Source organism: Macaca thibetana, chromosome 17, assembly GCF_024542745.1.
Source record: "Macaca thibetana thibetana isolate TM-01 chromosome 17, ASM2454274v1, whole genome shotgun sequence".
NCBI classification, from domain to species: domain Eukaryota; kingdom Metazoa; phylum Chordata; class Mammalia; order Primates; family Cercopithecidae; genus Macaca; species Macaca thibetana.
Window position 1 is genome coordinate 45,876,124 of NC_065594.1, and position 16,341 is coordinate 45,892,464.

Sequence of the window (16,341 nt, forward strand, 5' to 3'; positions counted from 1 at the left end):
GATAAAGGAGGAATTACGTGCCCAGTGCAAAGAAACTAAAAATCTTGAAAAAAAAGTGGAAGAATTGATGGCTAGAGTAATTAATGCAGAGAAGGTCATAAACGATATGAAAGAGATGAAAACCATGACACGAGAAATACGTGATACATGCATAAGCTTCAGTAACCGACCCGATCAACTGGAAGAAAGAGTATCAGCGATTGAGGATCAAATGAATGAAATGAAGCAAGAAGAGAAACCAAAAGGAAAAAGAAGAAAAAGAAATGACCAAAGCCTGCAAGAAGTATGGGATTATGTAAAAAGACCAAATCTACATCTGATTGGGGTGCCTGAAAGTGAGGGGGGAAATGGAACCAAGTTGGAAAACACTCTTCAGGATATCATCCAGGAGAACTTCCCCAACCTAGTAGGGCAGGCCAACATTCAAATCCAGGAAATACAGAGAACGCCACAAAGATACTCCTCCAGAAGAGCAACTCCAAGACACATAATTGCCAGATTCACCGAAGTTGAAATGAGGGAAAAAATCTTAAGGGCAGCCAGAGAGAAAGGTCGGGTTACTCACAAAGGGAAGCCCATCAGACTAACAGCAGATCTCTCGGCAGAAACTCTCCAAGCCAGAAGAGAGTGGGGGCCAATATTCAACATTCTTAAAGAAAAGAATTTTAAACCCAGAATTTCATATCCAGCCAAACTAAGTTTCATAAGTGAAGGAGAAATAAAATCCTTTACAGATAAGCAAATGCTTAGAGATTTTGTCACCACTAGGCCTGCCTTACAAGAGACCCTGAAGGAAGCACTAAACATGGAAAGGAAAAACCGGTACCAGCCATTGCAAAAACATGCCAAAATGTAAAGACCATCGAGGCTAGGAAGAAACTGCATCAACTAACGAGCAAAATAACCAGTTAATATCATAATGGCAGGATCAAGTTCACACATAACAATCTTAACCTTAAATGTGAATGGACTAAATGCTCCAATTAAAAGACACAGACTGGCAAACTGGATAAAGAGTCAAGACCCATCAGTCTGCTGTATTCAGGAGACCCATCTCACACGCAGAGACATACATAGGCTCAAAATAAAGGGATGGAGGAAGATTTACCAAGCAAATGGAGAACAAAAAAAAGCTGAGGTTGCAATACTAGTCTCTGATAAAACAGACTTTAAACCATCAAAGATCAAAAGAGACAAAGAAGGCCATTACATAATGGTAAAAGGATCAATTCAACAGGAAGAGCTAACTATCCTAAATATATATGCACCCAATACAGGAGCACCCACATTCATAAAGCAAGTCCTTAGAGACTTACAAAGAGACTTAGACTCTCATACAATAATAATGGGAGACTTCAACACTCCACTGTCAACATTAGACAGATCAATGAGACAGAAAGTTAACAAGGATATCCAGGAATTGAACTCATCTCTGCAGCAAGCAGACCTAATAGACATCTATAGAACTCTCCACCCCAAATCAACAGAATATACATTCTTCTCAGCACCACATTGCACTTATTCCAAATTTGACCACGTAATTGGAAGTAAAGCACTCCTCAGCAAATGTACAAGAACAGAAATTATAACAAACTGTCTCTCAGACCACAGTGCAATCAAACTAGAACTCAGGACTAAGAAACTCAATCAAAACCGCTCAACTACATGGAAACTGAACAACCTGCTCCTGAATGACTACTGGGTACATAACGAAATGAAGGCAGAAATAAAGATGTTCTTTGAAACCAATGAGAACAAAGGTACAACATACCAGAATCTCTGGGACACATTTAAAGCAGTGTGTAGAGGGAAATTTATAGCACTAAATGCCCACAAGAGAAAGCAGGAAAGATCTAAAATTGACACTCTAACATCACAATTAAAAGAACTAGAGAAGCAAGAGCCAACGCATTCAAAAGCCAGCAGAAGGCAAGAAATAACTAATATCAGAGCAGAACTGAAGGAGATAGAGACACAAAAAACCCTCCAAAAAATCAATGAATCCAGGAGTTGGTTTTTTGAAACGATCAACAAAATTGACAGACCACTAGCAAGACTAATAAAGAAGAAAAGAGAGAAAAATCAAATAGATGCAATAAAAAATGATAAAGGGGATATCACCACCGACCCCACAGAAATACAAACTACCATCAGAGAATACTATAAACACCTCTAAGCAAATAAACTGGAAAATCTAGAAGAAATGGATAATTTCCTGGACACTTACACTCTTCCAAGACTAAACCAGGAAGAAGTTGAATCCCTGAATAGACCAATAGCAGGCTCTGAAATTGAGGCAACAATTAATAGCCTACCAACCAAAAAAATTCCAGGACCAGATGGATTCACAGCTGAATTCTACCAGAGGTACAAGGAGGAGCTGGTACCATTCCTTCTGAAACTATTCCAATCAATAGAAAAAGAGGGAATCCTCCCTAACTCATTTTATGAGGCCAACATCATCCTGATACCAAAGCCTGGCAGAGACACAACAAAAAAAGAGAATTTTAGACCAATATCCCTGATGAACATCGATGCAAAAATCCTCAATAAAATACTGGCAAACCGGATTCAGCAACACATCAAAAAGCTTATCCACCATGATCAAGTGGGCTTCATCCCTGGGATGCAAGGCTGGTTCAACATTCGCAAATCAATAAACATAATCCAGCATATAAACAGAACCAAAGACAAGAACCACATGATTATCTCAATAGATGCAGAAAAGGCTTTTGACAAAATTCAACAGCCCTTCATGCTAAAAACGCTCAATAAATTCGGTATTGATGGAACGTACCTCAAAATAATAAGAGCTATCTATGACAAACCCACAGCCAATATCATACTGAATGGGCAAAAACTGGAAAAATTCCCTTTGACAACTGGCACAAGACAGGGATGCCCTCTCTCACCACTCCTATTCAACATAGTGTTGGAAGTTCTGGCTAGGGCAATCAGGCAAGAGAAAGAAATCAAGGGTATTCGGTTAGGAAAAGAAAAAGTCAAATTGTCCCTCTTTGCAGATGACATGATTGTATATTTAGTAATTCCTTTTTTGAGTTCTTGACATGGCCTCTGTGCCTCAGTCTACCACATTAATAAAATCGTAAGACGGCCCTCACCAAATATTATCAATACTGCTTAGGATGTCAGTCTGTTTCTCCTAATAAAAGTGAACTGCACAGTGAACCTTTATTTTTTAATCTAGATGACAGTCAAAGGTTTCAAGATCTGTGAATCTTTGGCAAGATTTATAAAGTTAAGCTGTTTACTAGAACAATTGGCTTTGGTTCAAAATCAATCACTAAAAGTATTTTTTGTCTGTCTGAAACACTCCCAAATATTCTCCCTTTCAGCATGAAATGTAAATGGAATACCAACAAACAGCATGCTTCATGACCATGTTCTAACTAATGAATTACTTGGCGTATGTATCCTGAGAGAATCTATAACTATATGTTCTGCCTATTTATTCATAAATAAGCTGTTTTAGGACTACCTTGTTGACAGTAGTATTATTTTAGTTAATGTAACCATATTATGTGGGTCTTAATTATACTTCCCAAGCCTCATTGATTAAAATGTGACACACGTGATAGAGGTTGAAATGGTGTTATTTGACTAAATAGATGATTTTAAGATCATCACATATAGCGTGCATGTTCTTCCTTTAAGCAAGGCTACTGAACCAAGTTTCTTTTCCTTTCAGAGTGTTTTTCACTAAATCAAAAGCATGGCTTCTTGATAATCACTGTTATAGCCACCACAATGTATTCTCCTTTCAATTGGATATGTTACAAACACCTCAGGCAGAGTTTAAGACGTATACCAGGCCTTGCTACACTATCTTAGCTTATAGGGCTCCTGAAGCAAACTGTAAAAATATACAAATGATTAAAATCTGCTCTTCAAGTTCTATGACATTAAGTTGAAGAAACCCAAAGTCATGAAACAGGAAACATACCGAAGTTTTTCCTCAGAAGCTGAATGCTAATCTGCCATTAGATCACTCTTCATTTGTTATAAAATAATGATTTAATGATTTTTTAATATGCTTGTTTGCAGGGGGTGAGCAGATTATAAACTAACTCATTTTAAAATATGAACTAGAAATCACAACAGCGAATTACATTTTCCTTATATAAAGATCAGATTTTTGAAGATGGAATCCAGGTGATTGAGCATGGATGATCAGTGTGATGCCAACAGCAGATCTGAACTGATATAAACTACATTTTTTGGTTAATGGTCATCGCTACTACCTTAGGAGCTAGTGCTCTTTGAAAGTGTGTTGTTTGGCTGGCTGCCTAGCTCAGAGCCTTTTGAATTCCTAAGATGGTCTGTTAAATACATTGAAATTCGAACCTATTTTCATTGGTTTGTTTGTTTAATTAAAATGGTCACTATAGATGAGTAGGTCATGTTTGTAAACATACAGAGCATTTATTTAAAAAGAAAACAAACAAACAAAAATTCTAATCACTCATGCAAAAAGATGAGCAAACCCTGTGTTTTCTAATTGCCTATAAGATTTAAAATTACTTTTTAGTGTTTTCTCTTTCAAGGCTGCTTGAAGTTTCTTCTTTGGAGCTCACTATGGAGTAGATGTTTTATTTCTTGTCATCCATTCTTTGTTTCTTCCCTTGCTTGACACCCCAGGGTCCATTTTACTTAGCTTCAGTGCCAATGGACTAGAATATTCTAAGCCTGTGATGTGACTTCCTCATCAACTTCATTAAATTTAAATTATATGTGAAATGGGTAAAATGATATAAATTACATTGACAGAGCCACACACTGTATATTTGGGAGCATGGGGGGGGGTGTGATTACTATCATTATTATTATTCTTTGAAATTGATGCTAAATTTGTGTCACATTATTGTTCTCTGTTTTCTTGAAGGACATGCTAGATTTTTGCTTTTAAAAATTTCTTTCTATGAGAATACATTCTGGGTTCAGAGTACTCAAGTCCCTAACAAAATGTACCAAGCGAATGGAGAAAAGCCAAGCCGTTCCATTCCCTCGGGTTATCTCAATGACAGGTATAAATTAACCTATGATCATTGTGGCTGGGATGATCAGTACTGATTGTGAAAATGGCCACAGTTCAGTTTCACATAGATTGTCTATACTGCTTACGTGTTTAAAGATATCAATCAAAAATCTGACACGGTTAAGTTCAATTTGAGTGGCAGCACTAATGGATCTTTAGAGACTGGAAAGCAGGCTGGATTTAAGGTAAGCTGGCAATATATGCCTGTTTATGATGTACCATCTTGCACTGACACATCTTTTCTCAAGCCATCTGCTTCCTTCATATCATTAGAGAATCAGGCACAGGCCACATTTCCTCTGTTTATTTAACAGCATACTTGTTGGCGACTGCATGATAGAATCCTTATTAATTCAAGAACTTGTTTTTTCAGATAGAAAAATAAGCTATACAGGCATTGGAAATTATATACTCTAAGAATCAATGACATGAAATTTTCTGAAGTAGATCCAGTGATTTTATAATTAGTATTTATTGGACATTTTGATTTCATTTATGTAGGCACATATATTCACTCTCAGCTTTGCTAACAAAACTAGATGTATAAAAAACATCTTTATATATTTCATGCTCAAATGGATTACAAAAACTATGTTGTGGTAAAGCTCTCTGGCTCTTTTTAAAAATTATTCTAACCAGACTTAACAGAAAAATTATTTCACTGTGAACTGTGATGTGTTATATGTTTCCATTTTTAAAAGCAAAAATACAGTTTTAACAGAACTATTAAGATAAGGTGGAAAAGAATTACTGCATTTCCAAGCGTTAACATATTCAGTATTTTCCTTTCTTGACAAGATTAGCAGTGCAGATGTTAATTATGATACATAACATGACTCGTCAAGACACCTAAAATCCTTGGTCTCTGGTTCTCTTTTAGGTTTGATGACTGGCTTATAGAGAAGAATAAGGAAATGGACCTCTAAGAATCATTTTAAATGAGTCTTCATATCCTCCCAAACATTTTTGGAGAACATTTGACATTACTTCAAAAATTAACTTTAGGAAAGGAACTATTATAACATTTTAAGAGGGGAATTGCAGTTGCACTTAAACTAGAAACTTCCACTTCCACTTGGTGAATTGAATTATTAAGGAATAATTGCAGAAGAAAGAGTAAGCCATTTACAGGCAATAATAAGCAATAAAAATATACATATATGTGCATGCAAAAAATTATGGCAAAAATAATAAGATTTTAAAAAATCATTGTGTTCCTGAAGAAACAAAGAACGGTTTGGTTTTCTTCTAAGAAATTAAATAGTTTTGTTTCTTTGGCTTCTCTCTTGTAATTTGCATTATCTCTTTTAAAGTGTAGATTTTGTGGGCAGTATGGAAATTCTTTTATGGTAAACAGATTTTTATTTTGTTCCCTTTCATTGGTTTTGTTTTGCTTTGGAACTTCTTTTTTTTTTTTTTGAAACCTATGGCAGCATCACATCTTAAGTAGGTTTTATAGTGAGTGATGAAGACAAAATTCAAGTATAGTCAAAGCTATCCTTGAAGTGCATTCAGGATGTCAAGATGCTTACATTTTGAGAAGCATGAGCTTTGAGGGAACACATACATTTGTCACCCACAGCGGTTTACTCAGGGGCATCTGCTTAGTATCCTTGGAAGGAATGACCATCTGGACTATTGAAACTGTCTCTCTTCTCTGTCTAACTTTCTTGGCTCAGCAAACACAGTAGAAGTTGCATCACTAAAATGCACATTGCCTATATGCATTGTGACTTCCCTCTGTAAGATAAGAATTCCTTTCTGATCACAATTCTTCTCTTGCTCCACCCTCCTCTTCTTTTACTTTTTCTAAAGGAGGACTATTAGAGAGGAAGACAGATGAGCTCTGAGCAGAGTACTGTAGACAAAGATGGCAAACTGTGAAAGACCATGGGAAACCCATGAGGCGGGAGCTTCCTTTTGCATCTGAGAGAATACTTAAGGGGTCCTGCTATATAACAATCCTGCTCCACTATCCTGCCATCTGCTCCCCTTCACAAGATAAAAAAAGGTAGATCTATTGGTGAATATTGTAGACAAAACCTGCTGTTTTTTAACTGTCCAAGAGAAACATTAGAGAGCATTCCCCTTAACCCCATTATTTCCATTAAGAAGAGTGGGTTAGAGAGATAAAGTGACTTGTTAAAAGTCACAAGTTACTTCGACCTGGGATGAATTTAGAGCTTCTAATTCCAAAAACAAGGCCACATGCTGCTGCCTGTTATTGATAGAGGATATTAATTTTAGATGAATAATGGTAATTACAATGAGCATGACCAAAATAAAATAAAACTATATGTGCCAATTACAATAGCCTCAAGTGAAAGTGCAGCCACTGGCCATTCTATATAATAAAACATTTGAAAAGGTAGGATAGGCAGTGTAAGAGTGGCACAGAAAAGCTAATTGCAAGGCGAAGTGTAACAGAAAGTTAAATTTCCTAAGCAAGCAGAGCAATTAATTTTATAAACACAGAAAGACATCATCTATAATCTGGAAATATTCAAAACATGTAGATTAATATAATTCACCAAGTTTTACCACTGTAGAGTTCTGTCACCAATATTTTCATGTTGGTCATCAGAACCTTAAAGTTTTACTCATGCTAAAATTGAGTAAACCTGGACACATATGCAAACTTAGAGCATCTGTCATCTCTCACTTCAATTGTGGGATACTAGATGTCAGCATCTAGTAATCTAGATCTAAAATGTTTCCATCTAAAATTTGACTAAGTTATAAATATTATACCCATGATAACTCATAAGAATATCATTTATTGTAGTAATAAGATAGTAGCAATATTTTTCACTAGAAATCTGTTACACTGCTCAAATTCTGGACAACAAAACACGTGGGGTCCCTGTAATACAAACTTGATGTGTATTTGTACAATGAATTCCATAGCTAGTTTTAGTCTTATATGAAACATATTTGCCATTTCATTCTAGCAATGGATGTTGTGGTCTTTGCTGAGGGAGAATAGCTATTCAGAAAGCTATTCTATTAAGATGAGAAGGATAAGCGCTGGTCTTTAGGTCTCTAACAGATTGCTTCCCAGTTCCATGAATTAAGGTTAAAAGGCACTCATGATGTCTCTAGGACTTATGATGAGTTTTCTGTAGCCTATGAGATGGAGGAAAAAAAGTTTCCAGAAGCCAAAATAACGTTAAAGGCAGAGATAACATTTGTGTAGAGTTAAACTATGTCAGCCTATTCCACAGATAGAGCTGACGAGGTTAAATTTCTGATTTTCTTTATTAAGTAAGCTAGCCTTCAGAGAGATAAAGGATGCCTTCCCGTACATCATTTCAGAATTTACTTAGACTAATGGTACTTAAGAATGATCATGTGCACTTACATTTACATACCACACATATTTTCTATAGGGTCGCTGTTCCTGGTACATATATTTAATCCAAGCATATATCAATGGGAGGTCACTCTTATTTTATTCACAATTTTCAAAGCTAAGACTTCTGGTTGCTATTAGTGAATACAAGTACTTTCAAATGATACTAAAAAAAAAAAATAGTCACAGAATTAGATTAACTATGTGATCTTGTGTCTATGGAGTTTGACTGAATTAGAATTAAATAGCTTTGAAGCACAGGTTCATTACAATCGTAATGAAGTAAAATTGTCAGATCATTCCCACCTCCTATTCAGAAAACTGACAGGAAGTGTGGCTTATTTTTCCCTTGTTATATGTCTCAGGTACATTATTCCTCTCAGTACTCTATCAAACCTCTGTCCAGTTTCGGGTTGTTTCATGTCCAGAAAACTCCAACCACCTTGTTTTTACCAGCCTCTGGCTTTTCACATTTTTAGTAGTCTGCTCTAAGTATGAGGACAATATTTTCCTCCTTACCATCTTGATTACATCATTACATGTTTGAAACCAGAGTACGGGTGGATAAAACTTAATTATCAATCCTTTCCCACTTACATTTATGTAACCCATGCAGTGTTCTCTTGACTGTCTCCCCAGTATTCCATGTTTTCCCATTATAAATCTTTTGAGATTGAGTCATGTATTTTACATTGCTTTGTAAACATACACATTGACACCTGAACAATTTTATGGATGTGTATTTTTTTTTTTTTTTTTTTTTTTTGAAACAGAGTCTCGCTCTGTCGCCCAGGCTGGAGTGCAGTGGCGCGATCTTGGCTCACTGCAAGCTGTCTCCCGGGTTCAAGCGATTCTCCTGCCTCAGCCTCCCGAGTACCTGGGACTACAGGCATGCGCCACCATGCCTGGATAATTTTTTTTTTTTTTTCTTTCAGTAGAGATGGGGTTTCGCCATGTTGTCCAGGCTGATCTCCAGCTCCTGGTCTCAGGTGATCCACCTGCCTCGGCCTTCCAAAGTATTGGGATTACAGGTGTGAACCACTGCACCTAGCCACATAATGCATTTTAATTCATGATAATTATATTCCTGAGTGAAAAAAGGCCAAAGACATCTTGAAATTGTATCCAATATTTAAACTTTATACATAAAAATAAACGTATGAATTTAAGTTTTAAAAACTATTAAAAATATAAAACAAAATGCCTCCTCTTCCCCACCCAACTGAAGCACAGTTTCAGACCTGCGGCTTATCGCTCAGACATGCCCGATAGTTATAAGCTGGGCTCCTTGTCTACAAACAGTGAGGGTTTGTTTGTTTGTTTGTTTGTTTGTTTGTTTGTTTTCTGTGTTTCGTTTCCTCTCCAAGGCAGTCCAATTTGTCTTTCTTAATACAATTATCTTTCCAAAGTTTAACATACGCTTTTGTACACAAAGCCTTAGGAATAGCCGTATCAAACTCTGAAGTAAATACACCAAGTCACATTACTAAGAATGTAATATGTGTTAGTTTGCTTTGGATGCTAAGGAAAAACCTCCACAGTAAACCTGTTGCCAGATTGACATGCATTAAAGTTTTGATATCAGGGATGCTTCTCGTGCTTTCATTAACCTAAATCTCCCATGCTGTATCATAAAGCCCCAGTATCTAGTTCCATGTTTGGTGGAAAGAAGGGTAACAATCTACTACGCTCTCAAAATGTACTTTGAATTATTTTGGTTTGGGGATCTCACCTCCATAAATAGGAGAATGGGAGACCACTAAGTGTAGAACTTTGAGAAGCAAAAAAGATTGTTTTGTTTGGAACTATGTCCTTTGTGTGTCTTTCCTTTTCCCTACATGTACCATATTAAAACTCTTTTAAAAATATTGACCTAGGAGAAACAAAAATATGCACTACGTAAGTATGTAAAACATACACTGAGAGGCAGTGTAGTGTGGACTAGAGCTCTGGACTCAATTTTGAGCACCGAAGTTCAAATACCTATGCTATTATAGCAGTGGACGTTGGAGGGCTTATGTATTTTCTCTGCACTTTAAATTCTATATCTATAAAATTGTGAAGTATAATACCTGATGCATTATGAGGCTATTGTGAGCATCAGAAATCAAGTAGATAAATGTACTAGGTGAAGATTGTATGTAATCATTACAAAGTAGAATGAAGGATGTATAACCAATGCATCCCAATTCTTACACTCTATCTCCCCAGCTGTGAAACCTAGAATGAACTTATTTTGTTTATTCCTGCCTAAGTCTTTAATCTCTCTAAAGCTATATTTCTCCACAATCCTTGGGACTGATTTGGTATCATCTGACATCTAATTAATATGCCTTTAGTTACTTATTAAAGATCAATGTTGAAAACATAAATAAAATATCACTAACCTTTCAAAGATCCTATTAAGCATCCAAAATGGATGTAGGGTAATCTATAATTAGTTGTTGCATAAAATTCATCAGTCAGTTTTTAGTCTTCATAGATTTATTCTCATCAAGGCCAGAAATATTTTATTCCTCCAAAATAATTTTGAAGCATTGAACAAAATGCTTTACCAAATTATTATAATTTATTACTTTTATTCTTTCTTTTTTTAATTACAGAAATCAAACCAGGAATATTTTTCAGACACAAATAATACTGGCTCAGCTCTGATTCAGTAGGCTCACATCATTTAAACTCAAGGGTACCTTGACAGCACCAGAAGAAAAATAGGAAAGTAAGAAGTGCCTTAGAAGTATGACATTATCATTTATCGCAAAGGATACAATAGTTAAGGTGGGTTATTAGTATATTATTTATTCATTATTTTGTTTTTATCTAAAATACAAAAAATTTACAAGGTGGTATTATGATCTAGCCTCCCTGTATAACAGAATCCTCCCAGACTGCTCTCATTTCTACTGAGCACTCAAGCAACCTGTGTGAGAGTTGACGTCTATATGTCTTAAGGGCAGTGGAGTAGTTTATATTCTTTCCAAGTGATCCATGTTAACTGAGAATGGGTTTTCTGCCTGGATTGAGGACAGTCACCAAGTGTGACGCATGTGACTGACAGCAGCAGCACGAGTAAGCACTTTAGGGTTTCAGTATGATTTCTCCAGTCAAGAAGTGATTTTTTTTTTTTTCCCTTAGACAAAGATATTGAATTGAGTTTCAAAGAAATATCGAAGCATGTTTTCTTGGAGACTGTCCCTAAGAGCTGAACATTAATTTTTTAACTGGAAATTACCTTAAAGAAGTAATTTTTAAACCTTGTTTTTGTCCCTGAACTATAGTTAATATTTTAATTTGTCAGTTTTCAGTTAACCATTCAAAAATGTCATTTTCTAACAGCTTTCCACTTACCTTTTCTTTTCTTATTTTCAAGAAAATAAGTTAAAAAGTATTTCCACTTTAAATTAAATGCTGTATTTTTGCTCTATGTTAACTATAGGAATTTAGGAATTTGTGAAGTTATAATAGAGGAAGACCGAAAATAGTAAGTCATGTCATACAGCATATATCATTTAACCAAGGTAGGTTCTGCTAGAGACTAAACTGTAATTTCAGTGCTTTTATAACTATAACTTTGAGTCAAAGCCCTCAGCCATAGTTGCCTATATGACTGTGTGATTGGCAGACACTGAATGCTTGACAATTATTCTGATTTTTACTGAGATCTAGGAAAACTAGATTAAACAGTCTGAAAATAAATGTTTTAAAAAGTTAGCATTAACTGATTCTGGGAGCTGCTCAGTGACTGAAGGTGCAGATTCAATTCAAGTATATAATTTCAACTAATTATCTCACCTCCCCGTATCTTTCCTCCTCATTTCCCAGCCCTGTTCCCCTAAGGAATCTATGCTCAACGTTTTCCAAGTTCCTTTTTCCTTGAGAGAGTATAGCACTGTAAAAAGAATGTCCCCAGTTGATGAAGAACAATATGATTCATGGTGCTCTCTAACATCTTTCCCTGTGGCTAATACATGGAATGGGCTTTTAATAAAATATCCAGGGATCACTTTTTAACCCTTGTCAACCAAAGACAGCCTTACTGTTTCTCAGCTCTGAATAGTATGTGCCTGTGTGTCTCCATGTGTGCGTTGTGAAGTTTGTGTGTAAATGTAATTGTGCACAGGTAGGATGAATGGAAAGTATAAAAATAGGCCTCTCTAAAATGATACAGATAGCACTATATATACATACACACACACACACACACACACACACACATATATATATATATGAATTTTCTTTTCTAGCTTAGCCAAAATCTACTGAAGCAAAACAGGTCTTTCTTATTATAAGAGAGTACTGCATTTCTAGAAAAAAAATGCATAACTTTGCAATAGCTACAATAAAAACATCTGGTAGCTGTTGTGAATATAAACGTTGTATTAAGCACTTAAACTGCATCTTTTCAGTGCTAATTAAATGAATTTAACCCAATTAGAGGATTAGAAACACTTTGGAAGTGCTCAATAGCAAGACTGGCTGAGAAGTATTGCACTCCATCACTTCATTCCCTTACACGCCACTTGCACATGGCATGAATCATATAGAAGTCTGTTCAGTACTTATTTTGATAGTCTCTTCCTGTTTTTCTCTGCTCTTTAAAATCCACTGGTCCAATAGCTTGGCACTGGCTGCTTATTCAGGATGCTTGCTAATTCACCAAGTAATTGCTCATAGGGTCCCATTTTCAGAATTGAAAGTACAAGTGGGGAGATCTTCTGTTTCCTGCTGATCCAGTGACATATTTAGAAGCAGTTGTCTATACAAGTGTCTGCCTCAGCATGTCCTGCGGCAAAATTCAGCACCCACCATAAGCACTTGCCCATGCTGCATATTTACCATGTTTCAGACTCTCATTCTTTCTGCCAACACCTACTGTGCTTCAACTATAGCCCACTGGACAGATTTGTTGACAGTGCTGGGTTTGTTTTCCACCCTACTCCTCTGCTAAGGTGAAAGGAGGAAAATGTAATTTGTCAGGGGGAAAAAAAGCCCAGTCTTAAAAGAAAAGATCAAGGACAAAATAACTTCCAGAAAAAAATTAAATTTTTCTGGTATAGTAGAGTTAAGAAATAGATCTTATAGGCTTTTAAGACTTGTTTTATTTTTACTTGAGAGAAAAAAGAAACCCTGCACGTAATCATACAATTCTGCATAAAACAAATGCCAGCAGTGTGCTATGTGTTCAAGTGCGAATGGCCTCTATTCATCACATCCGGCCTTAGCACAAGATTGTTCCTGAACTGGCTACTGTATTTTAAGCAAAAAGGATACTGTTTGGAAAAAATTAGGCTCACATCTGACAGGCTATGAAATTTGTTGAGAATAAATGTGTGTTGCAGGATATTTTATTTACATCTGAGATAATATCTCATAATGTACTTTGCCATTGTAAGAGAAAATTATACTTGGAAGGATCCTGATTAGGAGTCAGTCGAATCAGTCTCAGAAAATCATGGACACATATTTAAACTGTGCTGAGAAGAGAAAGTTTGTGTGTCTGTGTATGTGTGCGTGTGTTTGTGTGTGTGTACATACATGTGTGTTTGCATATCCTGGAACTTAATCAGTTATTTAAAACAATAATTTATGTTGCATAAAAAATAAGACAAACAAGGCTCCAAGGCTTCCATACAACTGGGGAGACTTTTCAAATTATAGTCATCTCTCATTGTTACTGGGAAAAATCCAGTCTTGGCAAATCTATACATGAATGAGATGAAGGTTGGTCAACACATACTGAAATATTATTATGGGAGTCCTCTGGCCCCAAACTTCATGAGCGCAAGAGGACAAACAAATGGTTATAATACATCTCTTTATTTGAATTAACACTTGCTGGAATTTCTCATTGGGCATAACCACATGCATTAAGGGACTATCATATAAATGATCCAAAATTATCTGAAGATTTGGTGAAATAAATTTTTTAAGTAGTATAAAATGGCCCAAAATGTTTTATGACTTAATGAGAAAAATTATTGAAACTGGTGATCAACCCAAATGAATTAGCAGAAGGTTTGTTTTTCCTGCAAATCTTTATTGATCCTCTGATTGTTTCAGTTACTCTGCTAGGTATAGGGAGTACAACTAGGAACAAGACAGAGTATCCCTATGAGGGTTACACTTAAGTGGCAATAAATGAGTAGGCAATTCAGACTTGCTCTGTCTCGGAACTTAGGAACAACAGGTTCCTTGGCAAGAAAGCTATGAGACTTTACCTGAAGCACAATGTATTTATTTAACTTCTATGTTTATTTAGGAGATAGGCTACAGAAAGATTAAATGAAAATAGAGAGGGGCTACAGAAGGGAGGATTCTGTATGTTGCCTCCTTGGTAGTCCTGCAGTGAGATAACCAAATGCTAAATTAAAGTAATTGCAGATTGTGATAAATGTTATAAAGCAAAGGAAGAGAGTGCAGTCAGGGAGATGACAGAGACTCAAGGTTGCCAGCAGGTGTTTTCTAAAAAGCAAAGAGAAGGCTGCTCTCAGTGGTCCCACTAAAATGAGGATTCAAAGCCTCTCCACGCTCCTTGGCTTACCTAGGAAAGAATTTCCTTCCAAACTTCTGAGGCATTTAGACATGCTAAGTAACTTTCCACTATGAAGCGATACTGCTGTGCCCATTCAAAGGAGATGGAGGAAACCAGAAACAAGAAGATATATGCCAGCGAGCACACACCTTGTTAGAATGAGGTCTTCAATCAGCTCTGAACAAGCCACTGTTGTCCATGATAATCTTCATTTTTTTCAAAAGAGAATGCTGCCAAACCCTTTCATTAATACAATTGACACAGTTCTAATTCTTGAATCAATGGAGCTCACCAGTTGTTCACCAATTTATTACTTTTTGGTAGCTCACTGGCTCACCAAATAAATACTGATGATTCTATGGACTCCGGTGCTGGTCTCTAGGGAAACAAAGACCTTTAAGGAACACTTAAATCTCATGGATGAGGCACACAAGTCAACAGAGGAGGTGAAAATGCTATGACAGGGAGATACTCGTGTGCTATAAAAGCACTGAGGTCTAGCCTCTCAGAGGAGGGGTGGTCAGAGAAAGCTTCCTAGGAGGATGACTCCTGGGATCTATTCCATAGGAAGGACATTTTGGGCAAAAGGAACCAGAGGAGAAGGGGACAGAGCAGTGTGCATTAGAAAAATCACACTGTTTAGCACAACTCTAAAGAAAGGTGTGTGTGTGTGTGTGTGTGTATAATCACTATGTGAAAACTTATGTACTTATTAATTCTCCTCTTTCACAGAACTAAACAGGAATGCGTTTATGAATGTTCATTGAGATGACAAGCTCATTTCAACGTAGTTTGAGTTTTACTCTCTTAGCATTTAAGGCATTAGTTGCTCTCTTACATTGATGCTGACAGATGCTTGGTTTATATTTAACCTAAAGGTGGCATTTACAACGGCAAAGACTTTTAATTATGATAGAATGGAAAACATACAGAATTCCCACTGCAAGGAAGGCTTTCTTACTAGCACATGTCAAATGCAAGGTAAGATGTAAAAAGACAAGAATAAGGAACTTTTATCTTAGGTAAGATAAATAAGCAAGTAGTATGTGTAGATTTGCAGGAACAAGAATAATATAGTAGTCTTAGCGTAGTTGTCAAAGGATACAATGGAGATTTTATTTTTAACCTGCTCCCAGTCATTAACTGCATGCGACATCAGAAACCTGAAATTCCCTTTGCTACAGCAGTATAGCACTGAGGTAGAAAAGATGGACTAGGCACCCTGTATGATGGCCAGACCAGCAGGGTGCCATGTTCTGCACAATCCAGCCTCAAGCCACTGTCCTTTGGCAAAATGTTTTCTTCTCTGTCTTGTAGTAAACAGTTGGGTCCCCAAGGACCAACTACCTCTGTGAAGGATAAAAATTACTTTAGATAGAAATTTTAAAATAGAATGACCTA

At 36.4% G+C, this 16,341-nt stretch overlaps 1 protein-coding gene and 1 long non-coding RNA gene across 7 annotated transcripts in view; one reads left to right on the forward strand and one right to left on the reverse strand.

The window, feature by feature from the left end:
* LOC126940564 (uncharacterized) overlaps positions 1-11,379 on the forward strand; it is an 84,092-nt gene extending 72,713 nt beyond the window's left edge. The window contains exons 3-5 of the long non-coding RNA XR_007720806.1: positions 3,357-3,427; positions 5,937-6,172; positions 11,012-11,379. This is a non-coding gene — a long non-coding RNA (uncharacterized LOC126940564). The remainder of the gene's footprint in view (positions 1-3,356; positions 3,428-5,936; positions 6,173-11,011) is intronic.
* Positions 1-16,341, reverse strand: part of PCDH9 (protocadherin 9) — a 953,843-nt gene that overhangs the window by 24,709 nt on the left and 912,793 nt on the right. The window lies entirely within an intron of this gene.